The sequence below is a fragment of the Taudactylus pleione genome, unplaced genomic scaffold (assembly GCF_031769625.1).
Source record: "Taudactylus pleione unplaced genomic scaffold, aTauple2 ptg000016l, whole genome shotgun sequence".
NCBI lineage: Eukaryota > Metazoa > Chordata > Amphibia > Anura > Myobatrachidae > Taudactylus > Taudactylus pleione.
The window spans coordinates 48,487,828-48,515,671 of NW_028284418.1; the positions used below are offsets into that span (position 1 = coordinate 48,487,828).

At 46.0% G+C, this 27,844-nt stretch overlaps 1 protein-coding gene across 11 annotated transcripts in view; it reads right to left on the minus strand.

The window, feature by feature from the left end:
- The window catches only part of MYPN (myopalladin), a 243,536-nt gene that overhangs the window by 143,747 nt on the left and 71,945 nt on the right, over window positions 1-27,844 (minus strand). Inside the window, exon 1 of one of the 11 annotated variants that reach the window (XM_088476293.1) lies at window positions 8,322-8,527. The exons of 9 other annotated variants lie outside the window; for them this stretch is intronic. The gene's annotated coding sequence lies outside the window, so the exon portion shown is untranslated. Of the gene's footprint in view, window positions 1-7,735; window positions 7,755-8,321; window positions 8,528-27,844 lie in introns of those variants that run through there. One more of the 11 variants, XM_088476285.1, reaches the window with a different exon arrangement.

Here is a 27,844-nt window from a genome sequence, read left to right on the forward strand (position 1 = left end):
CTCCATGTCTGGAAGGAAAAGTCTTCTGTCTCAGGAAGTCTATGGGGGAAATGTAAGAGCCTGAGAGATGCAGGCATTGGCGAGATTCCAGTCATTCTGCTCATTTTTTTAAACAAAAATAATTTAAAAGGCCCTTTAAACTATCCCTGATTTTGAGAAATGTGCAGACTCTCTAGAATCTTGCTGATGCCGCATCTCTCTGGCGCTTACATTTTCCCTATGGGCCTGATTCTGAGTCGCACGCAAAAGCACATGCAGCAGCGTCTATTGGCGGTCACCTGTCTGCAAGGTTATACAAATGGCCTACAAACTCCTTCCCTTGTGTACATTTGTGCAGCTGAAATTACAAGAACTGAGATGCCCACTGTTAGCACCCGTGCACGCCATAATACCGATCGGTGCGTTCTTATAGACCACCATCAGTCGCACCATCAAAACCGGAACCAGCCCTGTGGCAGGTGCAGTTTCTCAGCCTGACCATGGCATCCTATGCCTGCAGCTGTACATCTGGGAATACAGCCGCTTGCATTGAAACTCCCATAGCACGCCCACTGATTGGATCATGTTTGTCTGCACTAGTGGCCAACTGCCTGTCACCAGCCATCACTTTTCCATCTCATTTCTGATACCATCTGACCCGACTGCAACAACACCTTGTATACTGTATATAATACATGTGCCTTAAGGGTTCTCCGAAATTCTTGTACATGCGCAGTTGCAAATAATCACTACGTCAACTTCGACATTGCGTGTGGATTACATGCGTCTCTAAATTAGGCCCTATCACTTTTAACAAGTAATAATGGAAAATAAACTTTAAGCTGCTGAAGGGCAATGGGAAGGATAAATTCCTCACTGATAGTTATCATCGGTAGATGATGATCTTAACCAAGTGGCTGAGATATTAATTTCTGTGTACAACAATTTCTTGTGGATGAAGTCACTGAAGTGACTGTGGTTGACCTTACACAAAGCATATAACATGAAATAAACTTACAATAGACTTGCAGAAAAATACTGCTGCTGATAGCGTAACCCATAAAAGTACTACCAAGACTTGGTATTTTGGGATTGTTACATATTTTACACTATAAAATATGCAACACTTTCAGGTTCAGCGATATGTGGTGCACACATAGTAGGTAATTATTGGAGATGTGTGCAGACCACCGTGTTTTGGTTTTGGGTCTAAATCGTATTTTGGTTTTGTAAAAAAACAAACACCCTGACGTGTTTTAGGTTCAGTTTTGCGTTTGAATTTCTTTAAAAATTGACAAAAAAGCTAAAATCGTGTAATTTGTGCCTGTTTTAGTTCCTGCAGTATTATTAACATCAAGAACTTTAATTTCCAGTCATTTGTGTCCACCTCATAGCTCACAATATTGTTTTCACCCATATTGGCCAAAAGCTGCAGCAAACTGACTGGCTAAACTAATCGACCGGGCACCGGTACAAACACATGACAGTTTAAAAGAATATAGCACATCTATGGAAACAGTTGTAACTGCAGCTCAATACAAGTTCACTTTCAAACGGAATCGGTATTTAATGCCAGCAGCTAAACAGCCGCCGGATCAAATACTGACAACGGAACCCTGACGGACCTAATTGCCAACTGGTGCTTGTAAGTAACCTAACCCTCCCCTCTCCCCCCCCCTAACACTAACCCTCCCTTAGTCGTGCCGAACCCTAACTTCCCCCCTCTAGTGCCTAAACCTAACCCCCCCATCCCCGCACCCTAAACCTAACTCTCCTGTCAGTGTCGGGATATCGGCAGGGGGGATAGCGCCCGCCGGTATCCTGACTGCATCCCCTAACAAACACAGAGTTCTGTACTTTGCAAGAAGACCAGAGTCAGGAACCCCAAAGTGATCTGAGCCGGGACCTCGTTCGACTTGGAACCACAAAGTTCTGGTGTGTTGCTTTTCAGCAAAACCAAACTGCTCATCTCTAGCATATTACTAGGAGGAAACCTTTTTAATTTTTTGCTAATTGCCTGCATTAGTGTTCTCGCTAGGCTGAATTAGTGGGGCACCACACCCTGCATGATTTTAAAAAGGCAAAATGCGCCCTGTCCTTTTCAGCGATGCCCCACTGAAACAGCCTCCCCCTGTGCCTCCGGGTGGATATAGGTCCGGTGACCGATCACCGCCGGGTGAATAGAAGCCGTGCACACTTACAAAGATGCTGGGCTTCCCCCAAGCTCTCCCCGCACGGTGAACAGATGCCGTGCTCACACCCCCAAGTGTGTCACAGTGACACTCACACTCCCCATTTTCACCTTGCCAGCCCTCTTAGCGCCCTGCCCGCAGTCCAGAGGGAAAACTATGGATAACCCATGTTGTATTAGTGTAAGAGGTTCTGATGGAACATCGTGGCTCACTGAATCTTCCTCTTAGAATATGCAGTGGTGGCACTGGGTCAGTGACACCCAGTGCGGCAAGAAAATCCCTGCCACTAAAAAGGGGGCGTGACCTCACTGGGAGGGCATGGCCTTGTGGCACACAACCGGTGTCATCACTCTGAGGATGTGCCCAGCACTTCCGGAGATGCCGGGTTGCTCCCAGAGACTCTGCCTGCAATGTCACCTCTTCCCAGTGACTGGGAGCCGGGTGCTGCACTGTGATGTTAGTGTGCAGCGCCCGGCTCCCTGTCACTGAGGAGGAGATGGCATTTTGGTGTCACCCCCTTGGAGGGTGACACGTGGTGCAGTCTGCACACCCCTGCAGTATGTTCACTATTGTTAGACTGGCAATGTTCTTGAGATTTACAGAGATTTTGTAGTGCTGCAGGTAAGGTACTTTATAAATGAAAAAATATAAATAATAAAATAATAGTAAAGACCAAATTGCAGAGAAATGAGAAAATTTGGGCTGAAGGCCCGATTCAGACCCGCTGGCTAGGATGCGTTCGCACGCAACCTGCCGATGTTTGCAATGTACGCATGCGTATGCATCGCAGTGTGCGTGCGCGAACTAGTCCATGCAACCGGAAAGTGTTCGCTCGCTGCACACAGCAACCTTGTTACAATGAGTGACAGGAGAAGCCGTTTGTGGGTGGTAACAGGGGATGGTCGTTGGAAACGGGGGAGTGGTGGTGCGAACAAAGGCGTGCCTGAGCATCTTAGCACCGTTTCAGAGGCGTGCATAATTAAGACGCAGTGTCATAGTACACGCCACATGGTTGTTTTACACACTGAAGCACTTGCAGTAGGGTATGGTCAACCACAAGTGCTGCGTTCGCTTCCGATGGTACTCGATGTTACTGATGGTTGCATACACATCCTGGAGAGGACGTGCATAAGTGGGCATCTTAAGATTATACAATCGGGAAGCCGGCTGCCGGAAACCCGACAGCTGGCTTCCCGACTGCTTTAGCCCGGCGTGGGATAAATGACCGGGCGTCTATATCTAGAAACCTGTCATTTCCCCGACGCAGGGAGACCGGCGCCCGGCATCCCGATCGAAGGGATGCCGGGCGCCGTGAGCAGACAGCCGCGCGGGGGGGGAGGGTTAGGTTTAGGGCACCCGGGGGGGACTTAGTGTTAGGCACCCCCCCCGGGAGGGTTAGGCTAGGGGGAGGGAGGGTTAGGCACCCCGGGGAGGACTTAGGATTAGGCAGCGATGAAGGGGGGGTTAGGGTTAGGCACTTGGGGGGGATGTTAGGGTTAGGCACCCCTAAGGAGGGTTATACTTGAGTATAAGCCGAGTTTTTCAGCACATTTTTTGTGCTGAAAAAGCACCCCCTCGGCTTATACTCGAGTCATGCCCGCATGGTACGCTGCTGAGTAGCGTACCATGCGGGCCGCGGTGCAGGCTGTGTCACTGTGACACAGCCTGCACCGCGTGTATAGCGCTGACCGGACGGAGTTCGGTCAGCACTACACACTGCTAAACACACAGCCGCCGGAGCCGGCAGCTATGTGTTTGGTGTAATCAGCAGCCGCTGAGAGTCTGTCAGACTCTCAGCGGCTACTGCTGCTCCCACTGCGGGAGCCATCTTCCGGCTCCCGCAGTGGGTAATGGGAGAGACGTCGTCATGACGACGTCTCTCCCATTATGCAAAGCGGCGGAGGAGCCTGTAGCAGCGTCGGGACCAGGAGCGCGGTTCCAGGTGTTTTTTTTTTTACATTTCTTTCTACTGGGGGGGTACTACCAGGGGGGGATATCGCTACTGGGGGCACTACCAGAGGGGGGGGGGATTAATAATGGGGGAACTACCAGGGGGGGATGTTGCTACTGGGGGCACTACCAGGGAGGGGGGGAATACTGGGGGCACTACCAGGGGGGATGTTGCTACTGGGGGCACTACCAGGGGGGATTAATACTGGGGGCACTACCAGGGGGGGATGTTGCTACTGGGGGCACTACCAGGGGGGGTTAATACTGGGGGCACTACCAGGGGGGGATATTGCTACTGGGGGCACTACCAGGGGGGGATGTTGCTACAGGGGGCACTACCAGGGGGGGTTAATACTGGGGGTACTACCAGGGGGGGATATTGCTACTGGGGGCACTACCAGGGGGGGATATTGCTACTGGGGGCACTACCATGGGGGGATTACTACTGGGGGCACTACCAGGGGGGGATTACTACTGGGGACAGTACCAGAGGGGGGATTACTACCAGTAGCTGCTGCATTTCCCACCCTAGGCTTATACTCGAGTCAATAAGTTTTCCCAGTTTTTTGTGGTAAAATTAGGTACCTCGGCTTATATTCGGGTCGACTTATACTCGAGTATATACGGTACCTTAGCAACGATCGGATTTCCAGCACTGTCGGGCTTCTGCTGCTGGGAACTCTGCTTTTGTCGGCCATGCGGCCGGCGTTATTTCATACCGTTTCCGTCTTAAGACAGGCTGGTGGGCATCTGCATACACACCGCGATCGCACGCCAAGACATAGTGGGCGTGCTAATGCCTTGCTGTGCGATCGCGGATTTGTATACTTTCGCTGCCTGCGAACGTATCTAGCGAGTGGGTCTGAATCGGGCCCTGAGTTCCACTAGGAACCCCTTTCAATCCCAATCAGCTAGAGGAGATTTTTTTTCTATAAGGGAGAGACCAATTGCATGGGCACACTGTGCTAGAGATAAAAATCAGCCTCTGGACTACATCGTCCTGGTTGTTTTCCACTAAAACAGGGAGAACATAAACATGAGGTTCCCCTGCTAGAATGAAAACCAGCCTGTAACTGGACAGTATAATGCTTGTATTTGTAACATGATATCCAAAAACAGCATACCCCCTCTGAGAGCTAGAAAGTGCTTCTTGATCCTGTAAGGTCAGGGTCAATTAACAAGATCGGGACTTCTGGAGTGGCGAGTTTGCTATCCTAGTGGTTCTAGTTCAGTGGTTCTCAAACTTGATCCTCAGGACCCCCTACAGGTCACGTTTTCCAGGTCACCTGGCTGGGCACAGGTGTATGTATGTATTACTCTCTGACACATTTTAAAAGATCCACAGGTGGTGTCCTGAGGACCGAGTTTGAGAACCTGTGTTCTAGTTTAATGGCGAGGGGTCCCTGCAACACCTGCTTGAGAGTCCCAGAATGATTAAAGCCAGGTTTTCATTGTTAACACAGAATGGTGATTGGAGGCAGGGAACAGTACTGGTTAATCCAGTGTGCAGCCATTTTGCTTCAGATGATTGTAAATCAATTAGTAATTAAAATATATATATATATTTTTAGAGAAAAGTATCATGCCATACAGAAACAAAAATATAATAAAATCAAGTAACAGGCCAGAAATAATTAGAAATCTAGTCATTAATATTAAATATATAGTGATAAAATTGTAAGATACAAAAATTAAACACTAAGGTATATATTTACTAAAATGAGAGTTTTTAAAAGTGGAGATATTGCCCATAGCAACCAAACAGATTCTACTTAACACATAACTAGCACCTTCTAGAAGATAATAGCTAGAATCTGATTGGTTGCTATGGGCAACATCTCCACTTCTAAAAACTCTTTTGTACAGTAAATATACCCGTAACACTTAGTCATGCTTCCAATCCATAACAAAACAGCAGCTGGTATACATAAGAATCTGTAAAAAAGAAGTAATTTTTAATATTGATATTTCATTTTATTTAATTAGGCTACTTATTTATTTTGTATTTGGACTACAACGAAGCAAGTAAATACTTGCCGACCTTTGGGATGCCCTCTCCCGATGGGAGCAGCCAAGTCGATATTGTGTGTGGGGGTGGTGTATCGTGCCAGAGGTAGGTGGTGCTGATAGTTTGGTGACACAATTGCATCACTGTGGCCCATCCCCTGCTGGGCAATGCCACGATTATCAGATTTGTAAATGGTGGGGCCACGTGAATTAAGTAATTGACCACCTGTACCACCCACTTCACTCAGGCGATAGCGGGCAGCTGGAGACCTGCCCACTCTCCCAGGTGGATGGGAGCGCCACCCAAGCTTCAGAAGCCTCCTGGAGAGTAGGCAAGTATGAGTAAGCAAAAAGAAAATAATTTTTTATTCTAAACAGCAAATGGGATCTGGAAGAGCCTACAGGCCTCCTAAGAGAGGAGGGGGCCCGTGTTCACTCACCGTTCGGGGTCCCTCCTGTCTCCTCGGCTTTGAACTGACAGCAGCGGTAGACTCCGGGCAGTAGAATTTACCCGGAGTCTACTGCACAGATCGCCGGTAAAATGATGCGGCAGCCATCTTCCCGGTGATTTCCTACTTCGCATACGCAAAACTCCTGGAAAATGGCAGTGGCGGACATTTTCCAGGCATTTTCTGTAGCGCTACTCCGTTGGATATTGGAGAGGTAAGTATGAAAAAAAAAAAGTATGGGTGCAGGGTGTTGCGGCGGTATTATAAATACGCCTGTTTACACACCACCATCAGATGCGCCATTGGAACCTACACCAGCCCTATGACATGTGCAGTGCGCCTTAGACGTATGCGCAGAAGAAAAAAATAGCTCAACTGCGTCTGACATCGGCACTGCGTGCGACTCAGAAAACCTGCGTGCGACTCAGAAAACAGCCCCCAAGTGTTTGTGAGGGGGGGGGGGGTGCTCCTTGTTGTGCATTCTCTATTCGTAGACTGACAACCATGTTTCCCATTTTTCCTTTATTGTTTAAATTAAAATGACACAGTTTCCCATCTGTACTCTGAGAGGGGGTAACTATCAATTACTTACAGTTCCCCTTACTTTGTGTGTGTTTATGCTATTAGTGAGTGACAGTTCCCACTTAATATTACATTTTGGAAAGAGCAGTAAACATGCACTGCATACTTTTTAATCATCTGATGTGTTGTATGATTTTCTCCTAAAGCAGAAAATGTAACACCAAGAATTTAAACATATTACCCTTTGGTATATACAACTGATTTAAAATAATCTATTTCCTTAAACCGCAACAGAGAATTTGGAAGAGAATTTGACGTATTATGCATCTGGGATTCTATCAGCTGCAACTGTCTCTTGGCAAATGCAGGTAATGTCATTAATAACAAATGCATAAGTTGTACAACCCTCTCCCCCACTAATTCTCTATAAATATTTCCTCCACCTTCTTCTCGAATAACTGTTTGCAAGCACTTCCACAAAAGATGCATAGGCATGATGCTATAGAAAAGGTTAATATAGAGTTGTGGGAAGGGAGTGCTTCAAAAATGGGAAATTTGCACTTGATTTATTCATAAATAGTTGTGTTTGACAAATGTATACATATTTACATGCAGAATGAAAGCAGCATATCTTACATTACGTGGAAGTGCGTTGGAATCCGTTTCTCTCCCAGCATTGTACAATGATGGGAGTGCTGCTATTTTAATGAGGGTTACATTACCTAGGCTAAACATCTGCTGCTGTTAATCATGGATCTGCCGGAGATGGAAGGGGACTGAGTCCCCAGGAGCTCTGCCCTTTCCTATACGACCACTGCAGCTGTTGTGTACTCTAATCTACAGTGCAAATCACATTGGGCTAAATATAATCGGCTGGGTCATTTTACACAGCCCAGTATAAGTAAGTCTTTATTAAAATGCAAAAAAAAAAAATCCATGGTCTATTTTAATGGATAATCGTATTAAATTGTATTGCTAACCAGCAGCAAATGTAACGCTGCTAGTAGGGTTAATTCACAACACAGGCTGTCAGGGAAAATCACCAAACATATTACAGTACATTTTTATAAAGAGCGTTTCTCAGTAAATTTACAGTCCTACGCACTTGAAAGTCAGGTAAGTGTTTGGGGACCAGCATGTTAGGAAGATCTTGTATACATTTTGCATTCATTAACAAGAAGCTGCAGCTAAGGTTCACAAGTATATACTTTTCAATAATTACCTAGAAATCTGTGTGAGTGTCCAGCCCTGGCTGTCTCCTCTTAATGGATATTGTCCAAGAGGAAAAGGGGTTGAAATAAAACAATCCTGATTAAACTGAAGTGCTTATCCAAGAGGACAATCCTGGATGAGTTATCCTGAAATTTTGGGAAAATGATTGTATGAAGTTGAGTCAACCTGTCACCACTGAAGATACAGCATTAGTCAGTGGCAGGTCCTGTGTTATTTTGAGCACGCCACACCATGTGCCTACAAAGCAATTCACCTCATTGGACAGGAAAACTTCAGGCAAGTGCCCATCATTCCTGCAATAGCTTGTATATGAGATGGGAAATACGCTGTCTCACTGCTTCCTTTCCTAAACAATTTGCTCCACAAATAAGCAAAATCATTACTTCCAGCTTGCAGAGTTTTGCACTGTCTTAAGGTCACTGTCATGCAGTGGAGAACATTTGAATCTGTAAATCACTTGTTGTAAGCTATATTGTTATTGTCCTTTAGTTATAAAATCCAACATGTTATAATGCAGCTACAGCCAGGGTTGACCATTGATGGCAATGGTGAGTGGTTTCACCATTGATGGGTGGGCACCGATGGCAAACATCGGTGGCTGATCCCTGATGGTGAGTGCCGACACCGCTATGCACATGTGTAGGAGCCATGTGTGCGTGCACTGCACATAGGAAATCTATCAATGGCTCACCATTGCTAACTTCTTACCAATGATGGAAAACCATCGACCATCGATGGAACATCCGTCAATGGTCATTCCCAGCTGCAGCACATTAAAATATTTTTTCTTCTTCTTCAGGGTCCTTAGGGATCCACAGGGATACCATGGGGATAATGTGGTTGGAGAAATCTAGGCACCAAACAGTTAAAGCTTTCAGCTCCCAGGATGCCTCGGGTCCTCCTCCATATATACCCTGGCCTAAGCCACAGGCCTTCAGTTGTTTGTTTGGTGCAGCAGGATTAAAACGCACCTTTGTAACAGGGGACTGCTCAGGCAGTCCTAAGCTTTTATTTTGTTTCATTTTATTTTCTATGTTTGTGGGTTGGCAGTACTTAGCGTCTGAATTAAGATGCACATGCTGCGACTCCATCTACCTGTTGGCCGCAACACCAGTAACAGCTGGTGATTCCGGTGGGTCACGGCTGAGCTTGCTAACAGTGATGCTGGGACCCGGACTGCAATCGGATGCATGGAGATGTCAGGTAAGGCAATTCCGCGCTTACTGGGAAACGCATATGGCAGTCCTTGCTTCCGGCGCCAGAGACGCATCCTCTTCCTCTATGGCAGGATCTGCTAATGCAGGGTCCCTGCCGGAATCCAGACTTGCCTCGTCTGGCTTTGACGGAATGGCTCTTGAATCTTCCATTTCCAGTACTGTAATTTAGATGATGCTTAGGGCACGAAAGCCTGCCTCTACCCGTATCTATTACAGGGTTTGGCATTCTTTTGGTCAATGGTGTTCCCACAGAAAAGTATGATCCTAAGGTGTTTAGGATTTCCAGGGTACTGGCTTTTCTTCAGGCAGATTTAGACCTGGGTCTCTGCCTGGCCACTTCGAGAGTCTGGTTCATACTTGCCAACTCTCCCTCATTGTCAGGGAGACTCCCTGAAATAGTAGCAATCTCCCTGTCTCCCTGAAGAGTCTAGAAATCTCCCTCATTTCATACTTACCACCATTATGAAGCTGTTATATTAAAAAGCAGAGATATATACATTCAAATGGGATCATTAGTGTCATTTCCTTGCATTGATTATTATAAGGCACAATGGGGTAGATGTATAAAGCCCAGAAGCGGTATCAGCGCACGTTATGTGAGATGATAACGCTTCTCCCCGATGTATGATCGGGGTCTGGGCGGTAAATGACTATGCGCCCCTGTCATTATCGGCGCTGATATCTACAAGATAGCAGCGCCAAGCGGCAGGGCCATGTACGAATGGCCATACAGCATGACCGTTCGGCCGGCTGTAGCTGTCGTTATCGACAGCTACAGCCTGGCGCTAGCCTATACCCACGGCAGGGACAGCGCTGTCCCTGCTGGGGCTGCTGCCGGCTCCAGGCTGCACTCGGGGATCTCACGATATTTGCAAGTCCCCGCGCATGCTCAGCTGATGCGCTTTGGTCTCTAGCGGATAGTGCCGGAGGGGGGAGTTAACGCTCCCCCTCTCCGGCCGATGAGATGTTCTTACATCTCATCGGTAGTGCTTCCTGCTTCGCCTTGGTAAAGAGATGAAGAAGGAAGCATTATAGCGGCACTTAACGTGTCGCTTTCATACATCTACCCCAATGATCCCTATGAATTTCTGAAAAGTATTAGTGTGTTTTCACCAACAAACAGATCTTACTAACTGCTTTTGGGCTGGGTTTACATTTGGATGTAAGTCAGGATTAGGACACGCCTCTCAGATTTATCAGTAATCTCCCTGAAATGCTTTTTCAAAACTAGGCAAGTATGGTCTGGTTCCAGAGGAAGATTGCCTTTTTTTCAAGGAGTTCGGCGAGTTCAGCCTCCTTTTGTTCCACAAGTACCACCGTGGGATTTGTCTTTGGTTCTTAAGGGGCTACAATCTCCCCCATTTGAACCTCTGGACTCTGGAGACTTGAAATGGTTGATAGTAAAAACACTTCTTCTCCTCACTATCTCTTCTGTATGCAGAGTCTCTGACTTGGCAGTGCTCTCTTGTTGCTCCCTATTTTTGATTTTTTCACCAGTACAGAGATGTTCTTCGTACAAGGGAGGGTTATCTTCCTAAGGTAGTGTCCCATTTTCATGTGAATGAAGAAATTGCATTTCCAGCTTTTCAGGCTTCAGGTCTTTCTATAGGTGAAGCCTCCCTGGATGTAGTTCATGCTCTCCGTATCTATGTGGAGCGCACAAATCAGATGCGCTTTTTGTATTATATGGTTTTCACAAACAAGGATGGCCAGCTAACAAGCAGACTCTGGCGAGATGGCTACGCATGACTATCTCTCAGGTGTACACACAGGCTGATCTCTCTGTCCCAAGCATGGTGACAGCACATTCTACTCGGTCTGTAGGGCCATCGTAGGCATGTAGTCGTGGTGCCTTTGAGTTGTGTAAGGCAGCCACGTGGTCTTCTGTCTACACTTTTCTTAGATTCTACACCTTTGATACATTTGCCTCTCAAGATGCTTTCTTTGGGCAATGAGTTCTCCATTCTACTCAGGAGCATCCCCCACCCTAGGGGAACTGCTTTAGGACATCCCCTGTGGATCCCTATGGACCCTGGAGAGGAAAATTAGAGTTATGGTAGACTTACCTTGATAAATCCTTTTCTTTGAGGTCCACAGTGCACCCACCCTGACGCACCTGGCTGCATTGGTAATTTTTTTCTTTCACTCACGGATTCCGTCATCTTGTGTAGGAGTGCTTCTGGTGTACAATTGCTCTTCCACCTCCTCTTTCCTTCTCCTGCCTTGGGGCTTGTTAACAAAACTGCAGGCCTGTGGCGAGCGGTGGGGTATACTGTATATGGAAGAGGACCCGAGGCATTCTGGGAGCTGAAAGCTTTAACTGTTTGGTGCCTGGATCTCTCCAACCACATTATTCCCATGGTATCCCTGTGGACCTCGAAGAAAAGCAGTTATTAAGGTAAGTCTACCATAACTATTTTTTTTTTATTTTTTTAACATCAGTTCCTGCCCAAGTGGACATTACAATCTAACCCCTTACAAATGCTATCACTGCTGCAATCTCTCACGGATTCGCAATTGTGAAAATATGCTAATGAGCCACTCACCATCCAGTGCTTAGAGACGTCCACTGAAAGCATCTCACCTGCGCTGCTCACGCACAAAACTGAAAACATCGACTGCTGATCAGACGTCCAACAGCCTTCTGAGTAAGTCTCCAGACAGGCAGAGGACTGTGAGCAAGAACGTAGTGGCTAATTCATAGATGCCCAGTAAACAGTGTTGAAACGGTCCGCCACACCTGCGTTTTTCTAACCACTCCCAAACGCTGACTACCTGTCAGTCACTTTGCAAGTGAATCCTCTGTGTCAGTGTAAACGCAAATTCAATCGCTGTGAGTATTCAGTGCGTTTTACACACATGCGCAATGGCTAATAATCCCTCAATCTGCGTAAATATCGGCATTGCGTCCACATTTGAATCAGGTCCAATGTTTGTTGCCAAGATGACAACGGTATATGTTTATTGATATGTGCTTATTATTTTGTGATGTACACAGATGGTAAATAGTAGACACCAGCAAAAGAAGTATTTGTAAGGCAGCCCAGCAGATAGACTGAAAGAGGAGCTTGGGTTATTGTAGTGCACAGGTTTGTAGAGCTGTACACAGACAGGGAGTGGAGATGGAGCAGAGCATACAGCGGACCAGATGGTCATGTGACTACAGCAGTAATGCAGGATATTGCAGGGTCACCTGGCGCTACTGTGGCGCTCATACACTGGCAAGATGGCGCCACGCATGCGCAGATCACCTAACAGTGGCCAATTTGTTGAAGGACAGATGCTTCAGGTAATGGAGCATCATAAAGGTAGCACACTCCATATACCAACAAAGAATAACACTGGACAGCAGCAACAATCGTAAGAATATGAACTTGAGATAGCACACAGTTATTTAGGATAACCATGTGACAGTTATAAAAGTTAAAATAGAATGATCTATAGCAGTCAGGACTTAGGAAAGGAGACAATAGACTATGCATGGGCATGGAGATATCAATAGACGTCAGTGATAATCGATGTTTGGCAATGTTTGACATCAACATCAGACAAAAGAGATCGGTCAATACACATGAAACAAATCTCTGGCATAGATATTCACAAGGCGATATTGATGTTTAACATGAATCTATAAATGAGAACACAGGATAATAGTCACAGTCACACAATATTGCAGCATATAAATACACATTGCAGTATATTATCGGTGGGTACCATAGCATAGATGATGGAGCGCATACAATATAAGTCACAGCAGTAAACTTGAACTAGCATTGTCCTTTTAAATAGAATTGTCCAGCAAATACAATTGGATACAAAAGAGGAGCGAGAACCGCACAGGATTGTTATTGTAGAAATTTGTACATATGCGACCAACTGAAAAAGTTTTATGACCACAAATGGTAACCAGTATATGGTGGTGGTGCTCCCCAGAGTCAAAAGATTTTGGGGGTACTGCTTGTTGTGTTATCTAAACGTTGATAAAACTTAACATTTATTGATAATTCTTAAAATAAGGCCGGACAAACATTAAACACACATTACTTATGCTGGGCATACACGGCCAGATAAAATGTCTGTCAGACCGACAGACATTTTATCTGGCTGGCTGCCAGCCGCAGATGTCCGCGGCATACACTGTGAGAGAAATCTGACAGTGTATAGCCCGACATCTGCGCTCCGCCCCCGGGGGAGGAGACATTTCCCTGTTCCTGAACACAGGAAATGTCTGTCTGTCGGCCGCGCTAGGCATACACTGCCCGATGCGGCCGACAGTTACCGGGTAAATATCGCATCGGACGGGCATGCTGGACAATCCAGCATGCCCGACCGAGCAATATTTAACCCTTGGTCGCCCCCCCCACGCTACAATTATCGCGGCGATCCGCCGATATCGGACGGATCGTCCCGATAATTGCAGCGTGTATGGCCAGCATAAAAAAGAGAATCTTATCATGATTCTTCTAGGTGCAATTCAATGCCCTGCAAAATAGACAAATGCAATACTCTGTTGTTCTCTAGCATGTAACTTGTACCAAGCCATATGTACTAATGTACTCTGAATGCAGTCAGAATAGGTTTATGGATACAGAAACTCTCTGAATGCAGCTTGAACAGGTTTCAAATGCACTAATGTACCCCTGAAGGCAGCTTGAAGATGTAGGAGGTACTTTAGAGTATAATCTGCCAGTCACACTGTACACTAGTCTTCTATAGCAATGGATGGCTAAGCAGAGTTCTCTTTAGTACATAAAGTCTCTCAAACACAGTATTGGGATCAGAACTGCAATAGTAAAACTTGCTTAAAGACGCTCTCCGTGTTGTACACCCGGCTGGATGAGCCCTGGCTCTCTCTATAGTGATCTGCGTTAGCTCCACACTGCTCTCCATGGCCAAAGCTGTTTACAGCAACCGCCAGTCCGTTTCCCAACTGCACCAATTCCTCATCATGTCATCTTCACCTAAGACACTCCCAGACAGAAAAGTGCAACCTCTAATTGCTTTGCAGCAGCTATCTTGTGTAAGTCATGGGTGGGCTCCTGTGGTCATCTAACCATGGAGCACCAGGGCAGGGGAGTATCTACCCATTGGCCAGGATGGCACTCATCAGGGGTACCGGCCAAAGGGGGGCATAGTCCGGCAGTGCCACCAGCAGCCAAGGGGTGGACTTCCCCAGGGGCAGAACTAGCGGTGGTGCGCTGTGGTGCAGGGGCCCATAGCCGCCGCTGCACCCACCACTAGTTCCCGGGGCCCCACAACTGTAAGGCAGACTGCAGTGAGAGCGGTCTGCCCTACACAGTAGCAAACACACAGCCGCCAACGGAGAGACTTCTACTGGGGGCAATGCATAATAGGGGGGACTACTACTAGGGGCAATGCAGCATAGGGGAGACTACTACAGGGGGCACTGTATAGGGGGGCGTACTACTGGAGGCAATGCAGCATAGGGGGGACTACTACTGGGGGCACTGCATAGGGAGGACTACTACTGGGGGCACTGTAAGGGGGGTGGCCACTACAGGGGGCACTGGATAGGGGGGTAGCTGGGGAATCAATTTAAGTACTTATTTAATGTATGGTGTAATTATTCAGAAATTATGGGGGGAGGGGGGCGCCAGTCGATTCGTTTGCCAGGGGCGCTCGGATCCCTAGATACACCCCTGGACAAGGGTACTAACTATATATATATATTTTGTGGTGAAAGGAGTTGTCTCTCATCTGAATTGCCCACATTCCTTCAAGGGAGGCTGTTCTGCAGTGGCAGTGGAGGTGTGGAATTCCAGGTTTTCACAGTTGCAAAGGCCCAGCTGGAATAATCACTGGAGAACAGGAAGAGTTTAAAACTCTCATCTGCCTGATGCTCTTTGCACTGTGCTGAATAGCAACCAGTTTGGTAGGACAGAGTGTTGCAGTGCCAGGGACTGACTCATAAGCACTGGGAGTGCTAGGCCATTTATTTGTGTTTGTTAATTGTGTTATATGCCTGCGTGTCCAGGCCCAAGTCTATGCATGCTAAAGTGCAGTGTCTGCTGCCATTAAAGACACTGGCCCTGATTCAGAGCCGGACGCTCTGACAGAGCGCTCGCTCTGAATCAGGGCCGTCCTTCTTAATTTTAGAGCGGCCTCCTGGCCACTCGTATAGCTGTGGGTGAACACCCACAGCTATAGCGAGCGGCCAGGAAGATGGTCGCGATGGTCAAGACCATTGCGACCATCGGGCTTGCGACGAGACCCTTGTGGTAGGGTCTCGTTGCCGCAAGCCCTGGAGTGCTTTCGGCTCTATCAGAGCCGAAAGCACTCCCACTGACATCACTTGTGATGTCATTGGGGCCGGCCCCAGACGGTAGGCGTTCCCATGGGAACGCCTCCGTATGGGCAACCACGCCCACCAAAGGGGGCGTGCTGTCACTCACCATCGACAGTACCCATCTACTGTTCGGAGAAGTCTAGCCAGAAGTAGTCTTCATGGAAGAAATGTGTCCAAAAAGCCATACCTTCCATGTGGAAACAAGGCCAAGTGACTCAACTATGCACGAAAACATAGGAACTGGGGTGCAGAAAAATGGCAGCAGGTGCTCTGGACTGATAAGTCAACATTTTAAATATTTGGCTGTAAGAGAAGGCAGTTTGTTCGCCATAGGGCTGGAGAGCGGTACAATAATCAGTGTCTGCGGGAAACAGTGAAGCATGGTGAAGGTTCCTTGCAAGTCTGGGGCTGCATTTCAGCAAATGAAGTTGGGGATTTGGTCGGATTAATGGTGTCCTCAATGCTGAGAAATACGGGTAGGTACTTATCCATCATGCATTACCATCAGGGAGGCGTCTGATTGGCTCCAAATTTATTCTGCAGCAGGACAACGACCCCAAACATACAGCCAATGTCATTAAGAACTATCTTCATTGTAAAGAAGAACAAGGAGTCCTGGAAGTGATGCTATGGCCCCCACAGAGCCCTGATCTCAACATCATCGAGACTGTCTGGGATTACATGAAGAGACAGAAGGATTTGAGCAAGCCTACAGCCACAGAAGATCTGTGGCTAGTTCTCCAAGATGTTTGGAACAACCTCCCTGCAGAATTCCTTCAGAAACTGTGTGCAAGTGTACTTAGAAGAATTGATGCTGTTTTGGAGGCAAAGGGTGGTCACACCAAATATTGATTTGATTTAGATTTCTCTTCTGGGAGCAGAAGACCCACCAGAGTGCCCCTGTTTAAACTATGACCAGGGTTGGCGCAATGCACTCCACGGGGTAAGCATTGCAGGGTCGGAGAGGTGCCTCCCCACTGCCTGCCTTTACCGCCATCAGGTCCATTTAACGCAGCAGTCTGCAGAGCCAGCACCAACAGTCTATCCACTGCTGCTGGGCTTGTCAGACTGTATAACAGTGCAGCAGTGTCATGGTGGGCGGGCCTGGCAGGCACTTCGGCGCTGATCCACCCCCTTTCCCTCTCCTCCCATGATCTGGGCTCACAAGTCACCATGGACCACCAGAGTGATAGGAGTGCAGCGTGTGCGAGCAATGTCAAACGCACTGCACTAATGAGAGCAGACTCAGCAGAGCAGATAGCAGGACTGCCGAAGAGGAGCCTGACACAGAGAGAGCAACATGAAAAGGAGTGCCCTGGAGAAGATAGTAGAAAAAAAAAGTTGAAGAAAAAAGGTGTTTTATTAAAAATGTTTATAATATATCCAATTAATATGGAATTATTTAATAAAGGAAACCTGTTGTGGATTAAAGATAATGGTAGAGGCTTAGGCATGTAGTATATGTGTATATATTTAATTTTAAATGTGATATATTTATTAGATTAATTATGATTACTTATAATTTATAATGTATATACATTAATTATAATATACTGTAAATATATTATTTTGTGCATTGTAGGTACTGCCGCACGACACAACTGTTTAAAATGGTTTATTAAGTATTCTTGATCTAAAAGGTCTTCTCAATGAATTCTGTGTGTTAGCGGAATCTCCTAACAACCATCGATAGACAGTGTGTGTTTTGTAGTCATTGGAAACCGTAGCAAACTTCTTTTGTTTAAATGCTATCATATCCCTTAAATAACTATTTGTTTGTTCAGAAAGCTTCTCAAGCCAATTGGAATTTTTGTCCTGAGTGAGCATGGTAAGGCAGGTATCAAAATCTCCATTTTGTTTTTTTTCAACTCATTGCCGACTTCCTCTATTACTAATAATAAAAGGTCTAGAGAGCATTTATTAAACACCCCACAACACCGGCTGCAAAATGCAGGATTATTGCGTACGCTGGTGGGGATGTTACGTACTCTGAAGCCACGAGGAATCTCTTTCATCCGGCAATATTCGGATAAGAATTGACCATGCAGATTAAGGTCAACTTTGTGCTTTTTATAACGTAGTAAATGATTAAATACATCTACTGCCATTTCTGCTGGCAAAGCCTGGTACTCTAATTCGTCAAACAAAATATGGTCTGCATCATCATCAGTAAGCACTGAGGAGGAGCGATAGATGTCGGAACGGATCAGGGTCAATATTTTTATAAAATTAGTTATGAAATAGAATAGTTTTTTAAGGTTGTAATATAATTTTTATGTTATTTGGAAAATAACTGTGAGAGCATAAAGTGATAAAGTGGTCATTATGGATGATTAAAAATGTGTTATATATAGTTGGGAATCTGTATATAAGAAGTGTCTTAATAAGCACCAAATGTACAGCCGGGAGAATACCGAGTAAATGGCACTCATAACGAGGCTTGGCTTTTTTCAATGGCTGACGGAACCTATAAATAGTGGTCATACAAAGGGAGGCTTGAAACGCATAGCGCGGACGGTGCATGCGTGGAGGACTAATGGATGACGGAACGGATTGTGGTATAAATAGAAGCCCCTGGGAATTATTGTGTATTGAATGTTCTTTGCAATCTATCCTGATATGCCCAGGGATCGCAAACCTCTTCTCTAGTGTTAGCGATTCTGTACGCAATTGTGAACAGTATAGGACACTTGGGTTCGCATGTTCGCAGTAAGGATTTCCTGGACTTTTCGCGCATGCGTGGTGCAAATGTGTCCACATACATCTTACCTCCGTGCGCTTCAAATCACGTTAAACATAATGCGCGAGCACCATGCAACTCGGTAGTGCAGAGTATATTCGTGCAACTTTTTATTTTGCAATGCGTCTTATTCGCAAGCAATATGAATAGCCTATGCAGCTTCTACTGATTAAAATGATAAGCAGCATGCCTATATTCTGTGTGCAACTGCGGGTGTATCAGCATTCAAAATACTATGTTACAGTGTCAGCGGCTGTGACACTGTAACGTAGCATTTCGCACGTAGATGCACCTGCTGTCACACACAGAATATAGACATGCTGCATATCATATTAATCAGCAGAAGCTGCATAGGCGTCCTATTCACATCGCTTAAGACACATTTGAATGTAATAAGTTGCACAAAAACACGCTATGGCATGGTGCAACCAAAAGTGCTGTTTAACGCGCAAAGAAGTATGATATATATGGACACAATTGTAGCAAAACATCACTCAGTTGCGTGCATCTATTAATCGGGCCCTGTATCGCTGTTTATTTAGGTGTATCTTAGCAAAAAGTGAAAAATACTTATAGAATTTATTATGTGGTTTTAATTGTAAATAAGAAAAAATATTTATGAAAAAAATATTTTTTTCTCCCATGACCTAACAAAAAAAAAGTGAAAAGGGAGATGTACACTTTCTATAATCATTGTATATTAGTCCATAGAATAATAATGAGAGTTATGGTAAAACTTACCTTTGTTAACTCTCTTTCTTCAAAGTCCATAGGGTCCACAGGGAGACCTTGGGGTGTAGGTGGTGGATAAGGAACGAACAAACAGTTAAGCTTTCAACTGCCAGGATGCAACGGTCCTTCCCCCCTACAACCCGCCCCTGAGGCAAATCAGTTAACAAGCCCAAGGCAGGAGGAGGAAAGGAGAGAAGGAAGACTGGTACACAGAAGAATCACACTCTCACATCAAAGAGACGGGAAACCCAACCCAGTGAAGCTAGGGGCATCAGGGCGGTCTCCCTGTGGACACTATGGACTTTGAAGAATTAGTTAACAAAGGTAAGTTTTACCATAACTCTCATTTTCTTCTTCAGGGTCCATAGGGATTCACAGGAATACCATAGGGATGTCCCAAAGCAGTTATTCAAGGGTGGGGATGCTCCTGAGCTGAGAGAATATGGCATCCAAGTATTGCATCAAAGGCAGAGAACCTAAGAAAGGTGTTGACAGAAGACCAAGTGGCCGCCTTACAAAGCTGTTCAGCTGAGGTGCCACGGCGAGCTGCCCACGAGGGACCCACTGAGCAAATGGAATGAGCAGTGACAGTAGCCAGGACAGGAAGGCCTGCCTGCGTGTAGGCCTGTGAGATAGTCATGCAAAGCCATCTGGCCAATGTCTGTATATTGGCTGGCTATCCCTTCTTGTGAAATCAATAGAGCACAAATAGGGAGTCTGTTTTCCTCAGAGAACTGGTACGGTCCACGTAGATCCTGAGAGCACAGACCATATCCAAGACCTCACCTGCCGAGAGGTCTGGTGAATGAAAGGCTGGGACTACGATTTCCTCATTAATATGGAAACGAGTAACCACTTTGGGAAGGAAACCAGGTCGAGTTCGGAGAACAGCCCTGTTCTGATGGAAGATTAAAAATGGGGAGCGACATGAGACCGCCCCTAAATCTGATACCCGTTGGGCGGACGCCATAGCCAGAAGAAAAAGAGTCTTCGCTGTGATCCACAGATTCCAAAGGTTCAAATGGAGTGTAGGGCATGAAGAATCACTGACAAATCCCACGGAGCCACAGGGGGGACAAAGAGAGGTTGTATGCGGAGGACATCTTGAAGGAAGGTGTGGACATCTGGCAGGGAAGCAATTCTACGCTGGAACCAAATGGACAGAGCAGAGACGTGTACCTTCAGCAATGTAAGGCAGAGTCCAAGGTCCAATCCAGCTAGGAGGAAGGCCAGGACTCTAGAAACTCAAAACACATGAGGGTCCTAGTTTCTGGCATCACACTATTGGAAGTATGTATGCCACACTCTATGGTAAATCCGGGCAGAGGCTGGCTTACGCGCTCTTAGCATTGTCTGGACCACAGAGTGAGAAAGCCCTTTAGACCTCAGGAGGGATGTCTCAAAGCAAAACATACGCTCGTTTATTTGTTAAAAACGCCCCCTGGCCGCTCGCACCATACGTCATGTCCGCTATTTATTAGATTAATCGAGTACATCGACCAGCGTATGAACTGCTCGCTATTCTTGTGGTTGGTTTTTGCTACCACAATCTTGCGAGCAGTTCTGGCTATAAAATAACCCAGTGACGTGGTCAATGACGCTGCTGTATTAATTATGCACACCCATAAAACGCCCGTTTTGACCTTTAAGCACGCCTGCGTTCTGATCTCCACTCCCCGTTTTCAAGCACCTTCCCCTGTTACCACCCACATACGCCTCATTCTGTCACTCAAAATAGCAGGCATTCGCTATATTGCGAGCACATGAATTTCGGCCGCACTGACTGGTTCGCGCATGCGTATAACGATCCGTACGCATGCGCAGATGTGCGAACATCGCTCGGAACAAGCGTACTGCCGCTAGCGAGTGGCTCTGAATGAGGGCCAAAGAGTGCAGCGGGAGGACACTGACATGGCTGATGCTCAGGAGACTAGCATTCAAAGTCGCTTCACCAATATATAAAGCTGAATCTCTTATGTGAGCTATATAGGACATTTGATCCCGAGAAGCTTCTGAGGGAAGAGACTCTTCTAGAGCGTCTGCCCAGCTCTCAATTGCTTTAGCCACCCAGGCAATAGCCATGGTCGGGTGAGCAATAGCTCCTGACCGAGAGTATACAGATTTGAGGCCAGACTCAATCTTTCTATCAGTAGGATCCTTTAGTGAGGAAGCTGTAAGGACTGGTAATGTGGAGCTTTTAATCAATCGCGTAACATGGGAATCTACTGCTGGGGGAGCCTCCCATTTTGCGCAATGAGCGGCAGTAAAAGGGTAATAATAGATCAGGCATTTTTGGAGCTGATAAAAAAAAAAACCAAGTGATGTTGTGTGATTGCGCCTAGGCTGCTCTAGTTGAACTTCTTCTGAAAGAGAAGGTATCCTAATTAACCTCTTATAAAACTTAAAACAAATATAGAAGTAGTTATACCTGAGCGCCTCCTATTTGAAAAGTGGTATAAAAGAAAATGTACTTATCTTTCCTAGTCAGGTGCATAAAGAGTTTTCTTAAAAAACGTCCACAAATTGATACCAAAGGTACACTCCAAAACACATGTAAGGAGAGTGTCACGACCCTGTCTAGTTTTCACCTTTTTGCCTGTAGACTTACCCCTGCCAACTGTCTCCATGGATTTGTATGTGTGGTTTGCCTGGAGAATCTGCTCTGGTCATGCTGGCTGCAGCACTTCTCCCTGCACTCCTTCCACGCTGATTGATCACCTTGCCTTTCCTCTGTCTGTGAACATTTTTGGTCTTGATTGGAGTCGCAGATGTGGTTCTGATTCTCAGTGCTGTAGAGATGAATACTCCCTCTGCATGTTGTGCCTTCCAAAACTCAGAATGCTACTGCCAGACCACCTGTCTGTATCCACCAATTGCTGCCAGACCCAGGGTATATATATCCTCCCCTGATAGCATTCTGGTTGTGCTGTTTCCATGTACAAGTGTATCCCTGTCTCCTGCTGACAGCAACCCCTGGTGCATCCAGAAAACCTGCTACAGCAATACCTGGCAATCCAGACGTCCTGCTACAGCAATACCTGGCAATCCAGTAATCCTGCTAGTCCCCAGGCCAGTGCAACTCCTGTGTTTTCAGCATCAGCTATAAATGAGTTCCTGTGCTCCTGACCTTAGTCCTGTGTCCTGCTGCTAGCCCTACTCCTGGTTGGTCCCTTGCACCCTGCAAACCTGCATCGTGTTACCCTGCCGTGCTTCCTGCTGTGGATCAACTCCTGCTCCTTCTATCTACCCACTCCCTCCCTGAACCTAAAATCCCAGACCTACCCATTCCTTCCTGAACCTGTTAGTCCCAATTACCCAATCCAGCCTGCACCCGAGTTCCAGCCTTTGTCACAGCATTTCCGGATTACCCTGTTTAGCCCTAGTCTCAGCATTACCTGATTTCCCTTCAGCCATTGTCACGTCACTCCAGTCCGGAGTCAAAGCCCAAGTTCTTCAGTTCAATCCACGTCACTCCAGTCCGGAGTCAAGCCCAAGTTCTACAGTTCAATCCACGTTACTCCTGTCCGGAGTCAAGTTCCAAGTTCACCAGTTCAACTCAGCAAGTCTTCCTACCGGTTCCTCCTAGTTCTCTACTGGTTCCAAGTTCCAGTCATTTATCATCAAAGGCAGTTCTCACTGCCACATAAATCTTGCAATAGAGCTATTCACCTCATCTGTGGTTCCAGTCATGCCGGTCTCCGTTGAATCCCGCTCATCGCCTGAGACAGGTAACTCACAGACACCAATCGTGACAGAGAGAAAGAAAAGGACAATCTAGTGCAGGCACTTCTAATATTTTTGTTCAAAGTTTAATACATGTAGACAAACATAAGGCCTGTCACGGCCAGGGTATTTCAGCATGGCGCTAGGCGAGTGTTACCTGTGAGGTCACTGTGGCGCGGGCTGTCTGGTGGCGGAGCTGGTGTCTGGCGGGGGGCTTTGGTTACGCGCGTTGTTGTGCGGGCCTGTTGTCACTCTGCGCTGGTAAGGCCTGGCGGCGTCTCCATTCCGTTTGGCATGGGCGCCGCCATCTTGCCTTCTGGCCATGTGATGCGGCTGGCCAATCCTGGTGAGTCACATGTTCCCTCCGGCCAGTAACAGCACGGCATGGGGTATTTAGGAAGGGTCAGTGCCTTCCTTCTTTGCCAGTGCAACGTGTATCTCAGCCTAGCTGAGAGGGAGTTCTCTGTGCTTATCCTGTTCCTGTGAATTCGCTGTCTGCCAGTCTGCCTGTCAGCTCCTAGCTCCCACTGGACTACCCCGCTTCCTCCATCACCCTTGCCCATACCTGAGTGCCTGAGCCTGCTGACATCCTGCGCTTCAGTTCACTACCTGCATACCTGGCTTGATTATTTTCAGTTCACTACCTGCATACCTGGTTTGATTATTTTCAGTTTCACTACCTGCACACCTGGACAGCTCTAATTGTTTCTACTTGGACATTAACCCTTTTACTCCCACCACAGAACTCTTGTGCACATTTATATATTCCTGGACTTTTATTTACTGCCACATTATATGTCTACTCAAGCACTTATTAAAAATCCTAGTTTTATTTTCAAATCTGCTTCTGTGATCGCTCCTGCTACCACCCCGGGTCCACAAACAACCCAGAACATAACACGGCCCTAGTGTATAATTTGGGCACAAAAAAGTCATAAAACATACATATACAACACCAACATTAGTGAAGTTGGCCTCATACCAGAATCAGGTCACAACAGAGCATGTAGTAAGCTGATGGATAGTTGTAAAACCCGGGAGACACCACAGCCTCCTTCCAGGGATGTTTTCCACCCTGATATCGGGCATAGTGCCAAACAGGATCCCCCTCTATCCAGCCCAGTGTGGAAAACATCCCTGGAACTAATGTTGGTGTTGTATATCTATGTTTTATGACAAATTATACACTAGGGCAGTATGTTTGTCTACATGTATTAAACTTTGAACGAAAAATATTTTCTTTGGAAATCTATGATTTTAAGTTTTTCTTCATAAAAGGATATTTTTCTCTACTATATATAGTATGAGATTGGATACATTTTTTTGTACTAAGGTCATCATTGTAGAAGTGTCTGCACTAGATTGTCCTTTTCTTTCTCTCCTTACATGTGTTTTGGAGTATACCTTTGGTATCAATTTGTGGACGTTTTTTAAGAAGACTCTTTATGTACCTGAGTGGGAAAGATAAGTAAATTTTCTTTTATACCACTTTTCAAATTTTTGGAGCTGAAACCTCTTACCATGCATCTGCCAAGCTGCTGCCATGTGTTCGACTAGCTGATCAGAGAGAGGAAACTCTGCTGAAGCCACTGTTTGTCATTTAAATAGTGGGTGCTTTGATTTGGGGGCGGGCTCATAGTCTTCTATTTGGAGGATAGATCTGACAGCTCGCACCAAGGACTGTCAGGTGATCCGCAATAGTAGCTCCAGTACACCAGGGACAAGAGTAGAAGACGTACCTGATGTAGTATAACACGTACATAGTCCTTCCTGGACAACATCCTCCTCATTCCACAGTCGCTTGCTTGCAACTTTTGCCTTTGTTAGACATAGTATACACTAATATGCGACAGAATACACTAAATACAAATGGGTATGCAGACGCTATTGTGCGACAGCATACACCAAATTGTTATGCAGACGCTATTGTGCGACAGCATACACCAAATTGTTATGCAGACGCTATTATGCGACAGAATACACCAAATACAAATGGGTATGCAAACGCTATTGTGCGGCAGAATACACCAAAAACAGATGGGTATGCAGACGCTATTATGCGACAGTGTATACATATGCAGTATAGTGATCCTGCCTATGCTTAAATTAGCTTCAGCAGAGCACAGCACAGAATATGGTACTGTGTAGAGTGCAACCAAACAGTATGTGACAGCCTTCACATTTATAAGTAAAAGTGAAGTATATATATATATATATATATATATCTTCCCGATGTCGGATTCTCGCGAGACTTGGTTCTATATAAGGCATCGGGACTCGGCGCCATTTGTCTTTGACGATGTGCGGAGCGCTGCAAATTCGGCTGCATAAACTCTGTTGGCTCTGTGCTGTTAGTGACTGTAGGCAGGTTGGGGGAAAGAGTCAGCAGTGGTGCGCTACTATAGTGGCTGTAGTAGCCTGTGTCCAAACTCCAGGCTGTGCTGTGACTGTAGGCAGGGTAGGGGGACAAGTTATTACAGTGGCTGAAGTAGCCTGTGTCCAGACTCCAGGCTGTGCTGTTAGTGATTGTAGGCAGGATAGGGGGACGAGTTATTACAGTGGCTGTAGTATCCTGTGTCCAGACGTCAGGCTGTGTTAAGTGGCTGTTGCCCATCTGCTCCAGTGTAAAAAAAATAGTAAATTTAATATTTTTTTTAAAGTATAATAAAAGAAAAAAAAATATATATATTATAATTTTTTTTGTGCTGTATCCCAATGTGCAGTGTACTGTTACTGTATACAAGCACCAAGACTATGTGAATAATTGGGCAGTAGCCCTCAGTGTGTGTAAGCACCGTGAATAATTGGGCAGTAGCCCTCAGTGTGTGTAAGCACCGTGAATAATTGGGCAGTAGCCCTCAGTGTGTGTAAGCACCGTGAATAATTGGGCAGTAGCCCTCAGTGTGTGTAAGCACCGTGAATAATTGGGCAGTAGCCCTCAGTGTGTGTAAGCACCGTGAATAATTGGGCAGTAGCCCTCAGTGTGTGTAAGCACCGTGAATAATTGGGCAGTAGCCCTCAGTGTGTGTAAGCACCGTGAATAATTGGGCAGTTGCCTTCAGTGTGTGTAAGCTTCGTGAATAATTGGGCAGTAGCCCTCAGTGTGTGTAAGCACCGTGAATAATTGGGCAGTAGCCTTCAGTGTGTGTAAGCAGCGTGAATAATTTGGCAGTAGCCTTCAGTGTGTGTAAGCACCGTGAATAATTGGGCAGTAGCCCTCAGTGTGTTTTTCAGTTTTCATCAATATGGATCACAACAACCAACTGAGTGTAGAGCACAAGCAGCAAGAAAATGCTAGCAGTGCAGCTGCTGGAACCAGTCATGATGACGATACTAGTCATTCACAATCATCTAAAGCTGATGCTCAAGGGCGTAGAGGCTTTAAAAAATTATCTGAAATAAAAAAATTGAGATTTCACATGGGTAAACACAAAAACACTCTAAAGGTTAGTGCAGAAAATTGGCAATATACCATTCACCACATGCAGTGGCAAGGAAAGGCTCAGGCCTTGGCCTTTATTTCTTAGTGGTGGTTCTGCACCTGTTAGTGAGGCATCTTCTGCCTCTCATGATGACAATTTTCTTCCTTTTAGAAGAAGTGTAAAAAAAGTGAAAACCACTAAGGCAGTAGATCAAACTGTGCGTTCAGAAACACAAATGTCATAAATCACAGAGGAGAGTCTAAGTGTGTCCATGAGTGCTATGTGTGAGCCTGACCTTTCAGAGGAGCCGCCTTCCACAATTTCTGCTCCCTCTATATTTGTGGGGGTGAGCTGTATAAGTATTGCTGATGACATAGAAATTGAGGATGCCAACGTGGAATTGCAAGAGGATGAAGGGGGATATTTTTGTAGCGAACGCTGGCACTAATAAGGATATTGAGAATGAGGATGTTATTTGTGTAAGTCAGGCACCAGTGGAAGCAGCTTTTGGCCATGATAAGAAGAAGAAGAAGGCTATTGTCATGCCTGGGCATAGGACCAACAAATCCACCTCTTATGTATGGAATTATTTTTACTCAAATCCTGACAATATTTGTCAAGCCATCTGTAAATGTTGTGGAACCACAGTAAGCATCTAGGAACCTCCACGCTATTACATCATCTGCAGCGAGCTCATGACAAGTATTTTATAACATCAGAAACTGGTGCTAAAAAAAAACAACAAGCAGTCCAGCATCAGCTAGCTCCCTTCTCTCTACTCGATCCAAGCATCTGCAATCTCCATCGCCTCATCCACAATATCCTCTGTAATGATCAGTGGTAGTCCAGCATCCAATTTTCTAGGTGACTCATCACCTTTCCAGGACTCCTCAGAAGAATCCTTGAGCACTAGGCCTGCTACTGCTGCTGGGGGTGGATCTTCATCCCAGAAGTGGACCAAGAAGACTACTAGTAGAAGTTTAAAAAAACTATTGACTTATTAAAGAATCTCTTGCAAGGGGAAGCAAGTATGATAGCTCTCACCCAGTCGCACAGCGGATCACCGACGCCATGACAGCTAGGCTGGTATTAGATCTGCGTCCAATATCCACAATTAATGTAGTGGGTTTTACAAAGTTAATTGAGGTCCTGTGTCCCCGGTACCAAATTCCATCTCGGTTTCATTTTACCCGAAAAGCCATTCCTCGACTGTACCAGGATGTTAAAAAGAACCTAATTATTGCCCTATAAAATGCCATTTTAACTGTCCACTTAACCACAGATATGTGGACAAGCGGTAGTGGGCAAACTAAAGATTACATGACTGTAACAGCCCACTGGGTGGGTGAATCGCCTTCAGCAGCAGAAGCA